Below are 8561 nucleotides of genomic sequence, written 5' to 3'. Positions count from 1 at the left end.
TTCATTTTCCTTCCATCATGCAACAACAAAATATAGTAAGGTATGGATGACTCATATTAGAATCTGTAAGAATAGTGAGCTTTTGATAACTGCCTTAAGGAAGTCTTGTTCAATGACTTTATATTGTAGATACTTTATATTGTAGATACGTAGCATCTACAAATATGATAGATCATATGTGAAGGTTTTATTTGCTTCTTAATACAGAGACTGGTCAAAACCACAACTTTAATATACAGTATATTCACAAAGTACAAAATACAGTCTGGTATACAGTAACAAATAAAAAAAAAATATATGAAAAGATAAAATGATAACCAATACCTTAACTTTAAGTATTAAATTCAATGCTTCTCTCCCTGGTTGAAAAGGAGTATTTATTACATATTCTCACAGTTTGGTAAAGGAAAATACATCATTGTTTCAGAACAGACATACTGTTTTGATAAATTCTAGGTAACTTTTCATATTAGACATTTGGAGGTATGCTATAGTACCTTTATAGATCCTTTATAAAATATTCTCTGCTGGTTAGCCAAAGATTCAGAGCCCATTTAAAGAAGCTGCCAGTCATTAGTAAATTAGTGGGATAGATAAGAAGCTCTTCAAAATGATTACACCAAAGGAAAAATAATAATATAAACTGTAACTTAAAAATTACTTATTTAATCTAATTCATAGTCACCTGCATTTTAAAAAATAATTACAAGCTGTAATAGTTTTGCCAAAACCTCAAGGTTTGCATTTTCCCCTTGGGTATTTGTTTACCATGCTATGGTTCTCTGATTTCTTAATTAGCAGAGTTTTAAACATCTCTTATTTTATTCAATGTTTTGAGTCATGCTAACGATAAAGTACATAACAGATAGGATCTGTCCACCACTGAGTCTAAAGCAGATAATGACATTGATATTGAAAGGCCAGGCTTCTTAATGAATCTATTACTGACTTTAGTTTGCCAAGTCAGACAAGGTAATATATCAAGCAAAAGTTATGTGACCCAGTTTCCAAATAAAATTTGTTTTCTTAAAGAAAATTTAAGATGTAAAATCCCATTAGGTCATCTTTTACTGGTTAAGCCAGAGCAGCATTACTTTTATGCTCAAACTTTATAAAATTAGTATATGTTCTTTTGAAAATTAGAAATAAATTGTCTGCAAAGTGAAGACCAAAACACTGAAAGCAAAAGGAAATAAGCAGATATTGATTGTTTAGGATAATGTTTTTAGTGCTTTTCAGGGAATATTCCAATTTATACTTTAAAGTACATGGATATTTTTCCAGCAATATTTATAGTTGTTAGGTTGTGAAATGCATTAACTAAGCAGAGATAATTGGGCAACACACAATGACTACTTTCTCTCTTATTTCCCTGCTCTACCACAACTGTCCATTGGTAATAATATATGTTACATGACAACCATACTTCAGTCTCCCTTGCTAGTATAATATATTTTAAGTACACTTTGGTTGAATATGTGTTCCTTTCTTTTTAAATTTCAAATGCTGACTGAGCACTTTAATTACTTTAATTTTCTTCACCAGAGGGTAGAGAAATGATATGTTTTTGTCCAAGTAGGTCAAATCTCTCCATAAAGAAGATTCATCTTGTTCACTCAGCACAGATTGCTAAACTTCAATGAGTGGGGAAATAAAGGATTTATGTCCCCAGATAATATTGAATACTCACACACTGATATGGAACAAGATCAGAGAAAGATGCATTTGTGAGAGAAGCACCTAATTTACTGGTTTTCTTCATTTTGTTACTGAGTTTTCTTCAGCCTGGCAGAAGAATGGTTTGGCATGACTTTTGTCTGTGCTTCATGGTGTTTTAGACCAGTCCCTGTATTTTCCATATAAATTAACTTTACAAAGGTATCAGTTATGTGTGAATACATTCTATGTACTCAGGACAAAATTAATGATAGACAGTGAAATGTATGAATACCTATTATAATTGTAGCGCTCATCTTTGATAGCACAGGCTTTCAACTGGCTATCTCAAGATTTGATAAACTTGTTGTCATTAAAACATTATCTACCAATTAACCACAAATATTGCAACTCATTAGATTCTTTCTGTCTAAATTGATTTAATGCATTGAAAACTTTTCCAGGCTTAGGGAAACACTTTAAACTGATTTTGTCAATAATCAAAGTGGCCCTCAGAATAAATGTTAGAAAAATTTTGCTCACCTTGAAATATTAGCAAAGAACAACTGAAAATAGGTAGCAAGGAATTATATTTTGAAATAATATCAGTGAGTGGATGTGGCCGTTGAGCTCCCACCTCCCACATGGGAGGTCCCAGGTTCGGTTTCCTGTGCCTGAAAAAACAAACAAACAAACAAAATGAACAGCAAGCATATTAGATTGTATTGGATTCAGAAGTTTCACCTTTACTTGATTAAATGATGATTAAGGTTTTGACAGGGCCATGTCAGTAGGAGAAAACAACGTGGCTGAGGAGTTAATTAGAGTTTTGCATGCTGGAACCCCAGAAAGAGAGAGAATGAGCCTGATAGTCTACAGCTGACATTGTGGAGAGAGCAGAGCAGCTGAGCTGGGAGAGAAACAAGTCCAGGGAGGAAGATGAGACTTATTCCAGCCTTACAGCTGAGGTTGGATGAAGCTGGGATCACAGAACCTTAAGAGGAAGAGGAAGCCTGAACCCTTGCAGATGTTGGCAGCTATCTTGCTCCTACATGTGGCAACAGACGTTGGTGAGGGAAGTAACTTATGCTTTATGGCCTTGTAACTGTAAGCTTCTACCCCAAATAAATACCCTTTATAAAGGCCAACAGATTTCTGGTATTTTGCAACAGCACCCCTTTGTCTGACCAATACACAATGTGTAGTATCCTTTATTATTCTTTTTTTTTAATTGATTTTGTAATAATATTACATTAAAAATATATATGTGAGGTCCCATTCAACCCCACTCCCCCCACCCCACCTCTCCCCCCCCCCCCCCCAGCAACACTCGTTCCCATCATCATGACACATCCATTGGATTTGGTAAGTACATCTTTGGTCACCTCTGCACCTCATAGTCAATGGTCCACATCATGGCCCATACTCTCCTCCATTCCATCCAGTGGGCCCTGTGAGGATTTACAATGTCCGGTGATTGCCTCTGAAGCACCATCCAGGGCAGCTCCATGTCCCGAAGACGCCTCCACCTCTCATCTCTTCCTGCCTTTCCCCATACCCATCAGCCACCATGTCCACTTTTCCCAATCCAATGCCACCTCTTCTATGTGGACATTGGATTGGTTGTGTCCATTGCACCTCTATGTCAAGAGGAGGCTCAGATTCCACATGGATGTTGGATGCAATCCTCCCACTTTCAGTTGTAATCACTCTAGGCTCCATGGTGTGGTGGTTGTCCTTCTTCAACTCCATCTTAGCTGAGTGTGATAAGTCCAATAAATCATATTGTAGGTGCTGGAGTCTGATGAGGCTCAGGACCTGGCTATCACATTGTCAGTCCAGAGATTCAAATCCCCTAAATATATCTTAAACCCCAACATTAACTGCACCTCCATCACCTTAGCATGAAAGTCTTATGAAGGAAGATCCCATCTGAGTCCAGATTCATCACACATAAACACCAGTTCCAAAAAGGGGCCATCTGACCTGGTAGTTAACCCCATCGGCCATGACCATAACTCCCATGGGTCTCTTTAGCCCTCGAAGGAACCGATATCTGGGGGTTGTATCTGCTTTATCTGTCTCTCTGACTCTGCTCAGTTGTGCATGAGGGCAATCCTTCTGCCAGCCTCCAGACTCTTTTTTAGAAACTCGTAGCCATATAAACTCATTTCTCTTTTCCATTTCCCCCTTACTTTAGGTCAAACAGCATTTTAAAGTCATGTTATTTTATGTAGACAGGGATATTCTGCTGATCCACATTGAACCTTCCGTATAAGGTCATTTTCCAGTTGCATCATCAGTTGGTAGTTGATAGTGGTCCCTCGGTGCCAGGGAGGCTCATCCCCAGGTGTCATGTCCCACGATGGGGGGAAGGCATTGCATTTACATGCTGAGTTTGGCTTCGAGACTGGCCACATTTGAGTAACATGAAGGCTGACAGGAGGAAATTCCCAGGCACAATGTTGCTCTAGGCCTTGTTCTTATTTTAGGCTTATCGGCTCACAAGCATAGTCATTAGCATCAGGGGCTCACTGTTGAACCCTCACTCCCTCCCGGTCCCCGCCGCTGTACCTGGGAGACTATCGCTGCTCCCCTAGGGACCATGACAGAACACCATTGGCCAGGAATCCAGTACCCCCCCTGCTGTGGTTTTTAATTGTTGCCACTATGAGTATATCCAAACATTACCATGCACCCTGGACATATGTTCTGTACAGCTCCCTGTCAGCCATATATTACCTGTCATTGGTATCCCATACCAGTATTCCTCCATTGCCATTGTTGAAACACTCTGTGATCCAGAACTCCCCGAAATTTGAAGCCCAATATAATGTCATGGTCCCTTACCAGGGAATGGCATATAGCGATGGATTTAAAGGTTAGATAAAGAACTTGGATAAAGTTAGATAAAGAACTTAGATAAAGAATGTTGACTTGAAAAAATTCTACATCATATGTTGTTTTTTTTTTTTTTTTTTTTTCCCCCCCCTAATTATTCAGCTTCTCTTCACAGGAGTCCTAGACCACAGCAATGCATATATATAATATACAGCACTCCCATACATCCACCACAAAACCTTTTTCCTTCCATAGCGATACTCTTACACCTTATTCATATCATATTTACTTAACGTGATGTACAGAGTCTGAGACATTAGCTTTCTAACAAGGTGACATCTGTGATTACATTATGGTGCATACTTTAGGATATACAGTTCTTTACATTCTTAGTTATCCTATGTTTTACATTATGGTTTACATTATCAGTCTGTCATCTCCTATATGTTATGGTGTAATATTACATGTTTTATATCCATCCTTGTGTACTCTCAAGAAACTCCTCTCTTATCCCCCATTTACCTTGGTTCCACACATTTAACGTCCATTTTCCCTTCCACCTTGGTGCCCACAGTGACAGCCAACCTCCGTTTCCTGAGGAGCCACTTCCAGAGATAGGTGGAATAGTGTTCAGGACCTAACTTGCTCAACTGCCCCAATGCCCTGGGAGCCACCCTTTCTCTCGAGGGATAGAGTTCCCTCTATTTGGTGGCATTAGTCCTCCCCAGGATGTGGGTCCACCCCCACTCTCACTACTTGGGTTTCTACCCCATGGTGACACCCACTCTGGCAGAATGAGCATTTAGACATTCCCCAGGAGCCCGTCCTGCATCAGACCCCCCCTCCGAGCATTCTAAACAGGTAACCCTCTTTATTATATTTTGATATGATTTTCTCGGCATTTTACTCTCCACCAACACCTGACCCTCTCCTGTGTTCGTATGCTACCCCTCCCTCCCCCCACTTTTGGGCAATGTTGCCCATCCGTCCCTCCCCAGCCACCCTCAAACCCCCAAAGCCCCAACCAAAGGCAACCCCTTGCCCCCCTTTTATCTCTTCTTTGTGTTCATACTTACCACCATCTCGTCTTAAATTCCACCCCTGCAGACATCAGCTCATATCCTTCCTCCGCCCTCCGATTTCCTGTAAGCCTATCGTTCAGTCTCTTACTATCTAAGGCAGCTTGTTTATTTCATATCATTTAGGTCATGTAGTATTTGTCCTTCAATGTCTGGGTTGCTTCACTCAACATAAGGTTCTCAAGATTCATCCATGTTATCACATGTGTTTGTAGTGTGTTTGTTCTTACAGCCGAGTAGTATTCCATTGTGTGTATATACCACATTTTATTGATCCACTCATCTGTTGATGGGCATTTGGGTTGATTCCAACTTTTGGCAATAGTGAACAATGCTGCTATGAACATTGGTGTACATATATCGGTTTGTGTCCTTGTTTTCAGTTCTGCTGGGTATATACCCAGCAGTGGTATTGCTGGGTCATATGGCAAATCTATGGCTAGTTTTTTGAGAAACCGCCATACTGTCCTCCAGAACGGTTGGATCCTTCTGCATTCCCACCAGCAGTGGATGAGTGTTCCCCTTCCTTCACATCCTCTCCAGCACTTGTATTCTTCTGTTTTTTTCATAGCTGCCAATCTTATGGGTGTAAGATGGTATCTCATTGTAGTTTTGATTTGCATTTCCCTGATAGCTAGAGATTTGGAACATTTTTTCATGTGCTTTTTTGCCATTTGTATTTCTTCTTCGGAGAAGTGTCTGTTTAAATCTTTTTCCCATTTTTTAAATGGGTTGTTTATCTTTTTATTTTCAAGATATAGGAGTTCTTTATATATGCACGTTATAAGTTTCTTATCAGATATATGATTGCCAAATATTTTCTCCCACTGTGTGGGCTCCCTTTTTACTTTCTTGACAAACTCCTTTGAGGTGCAGAAGGCTTTAATTTTGAGGTAGTCCCATTTATCTATTAGTTCTTTTGCTGCTCGTGCTTTTGGTGAGATATTCATAAATCCATTTCCTATTACAAGGTCCTGTAGATGTTTCCCTACACTGCTTTCTAAGGTTTTTATGGTCTTGGCTCTTATATTTAGGTCTTTGATCCATCTTGAGTTGATCTTTGTTTAAGGTGTGAGATGGTAATCCTCTTTCATTCTTCTACATATGGCTATCCAGTTCTCCAGACACCATTTGTTGAATAGGCCACTCTCTCCCAGTTGAGAGGGTTTGGTGGCTTTATCGAATATTATGTGGCTGTATATGTGAGGTTCTATATCAGAGCTTTCAATTCGATTCCATTGGTCTATCTGTCTCTCCTTATGCCAATACCATGCTGTTTTCACCACCGTAGCTTTGTAGTATGTTTTGAAGTCAGGTAGTGTGATTCCTCCAATTTCATTTTTCTTTTTCAGTATGTCTTTGGCTATTCGGGGTCTCTTTCCTTTCCAAATAAATTTCATAGTTAGTTTTTCTAGTTCCTTAAAGAAGGCTGCATTGATTTTTATTGGGATTGCATTGAATGTGTAGATCAGTTTTGGTAGGATAGACATCTTAATAATATTCAGTCTTCCTATCCATGAACAAGGAATAGTCTTCCATTTATTTAGGTCTTCTTTGATTTCCTTGAACAATCTTGTATAGTTCTCGGTGTATAAGTTCTTTACCTCTTTAGTTAAATTTATTCCTAAGTATTTGATTTTTTTATTTACTATTGTGAATGGTATTTGTTTCTTGATTTCCTCCTGATCTTGCTCATTATTAGTGTACAGAAATGCTACTGATTTTTGTGCATTGATCTTATAACCTGCGACTTTACTAAACTCATTTATGTGTTCTAGAATCTTCGTTGTAGATCTCTCAGGGTTTTCTATGTATAGGATCATGTCATCTGCAAATAATGAAATTTTGACTTCTTCCTTTCCAATTTGAATGCCTTTTATTTCTGGTTCTTGCCTCAGTGCTCGAGCAAGTACTTCTAAGACAATGTTAAACAGGAGCGGAGACAGTGGGCATCCTTGTCTTGTTCCTGAGTTTAGAGGGAAGGAGTCTAGGATTTCTCCATTGTAAACAATATTGGCTTTAGGTTTTTCATATATACTCTTTATCATGTTCAAAAAATTTCCTTGTATTCCAATCTTTTGGAGTGTTTTTATCAAGAAAGGGTGCTGTATTTTGTCAAATGCTTTCTCTGCATCAATAGATATAATCATGTGATTTTTTTCCTTCAATCTGTTTATATGGTGTATTACGTTGATTGATTTTCTTATGTTAAACCATCCTTGCATACCTGGGATGAATCCCACTTGGTCGTGGTGTATAATACGTTTAATGTGTTGTTGAATACGATTAGCAAGTATTTTGTTAAGTATTTTTGCGTCTAGATTCATTAGAGAAATTGGTCTGTAATTTTCCTTTCTTGTGATGTCTTTGTTTGGCTTTGGTACTAGGGTAATTTTGGCATCGTAGAAGGAGTTGGGTAATGTTCTTTCTGTTTCGATTTTTTGGAATAGTTTCAGCAGGATTGGTGTCAGTTCTTTCCGGAATGTTTTGTAGAATTCACCTGTGAAGCCATCTGGCCCTGGGCTCTTCTTAGTTGGGAGATTTTTAATAACTGATTCTATCTCTCTGCTTGTGATTGGTTTGTTAAGATCATCAATTTCTTCTTTTGTCAATATGGGCTGCTTATGTGTTTCTAGGAATTTGTCCATTTCCTCTAGATTGTCATTTTTGTTTGAATATAGTTTTTCAAAATATCCTCTTATGATAGTCTTTATTTCTGTGGGGTCAGTGGTGATATCGCCTTTCTCATTTCTTATTTTGTGTATTTGCATCTTCTCTCTTTTTTTCTTTGTTAGTGTTGCTAAAGGTTTGTCAATTTTGTTAATCTTCTCAAAAAACCAGCTCTTGGTCTTGTTTATTTGTTCAAGTGCTTTCTTATTTTCTATTTCATTTAGTTCTGCTCTTATCTTTGTTATTTCCTTCCTTCTTCTTCCTGTTGGGCTACTTTGTTGTTGTTTTTCTAATTCCTTCAAATGTGCAGTTAGT

This window comes from Dasypus novemcinctus, chromosome X, assembly GCF_030445035.2.
Source record: "Dasypus novemcinctus isolate mDasNov1 chromosome X, mDasNov1.1.hap2, whole genome shotgun sequence".
Classification (NCBI taxonomy): domain Eukaryota; kingdom Metazoa; phylum Chordata; class Mammalia; order Cingulata; family Dasypodidae; genus Dasypus; species Dasypus novemcinctus.
The sequence above is the reverse complement of the archived record's forward strand: the minus strand, read 5'-3'. Positions refer to the sequence as shown.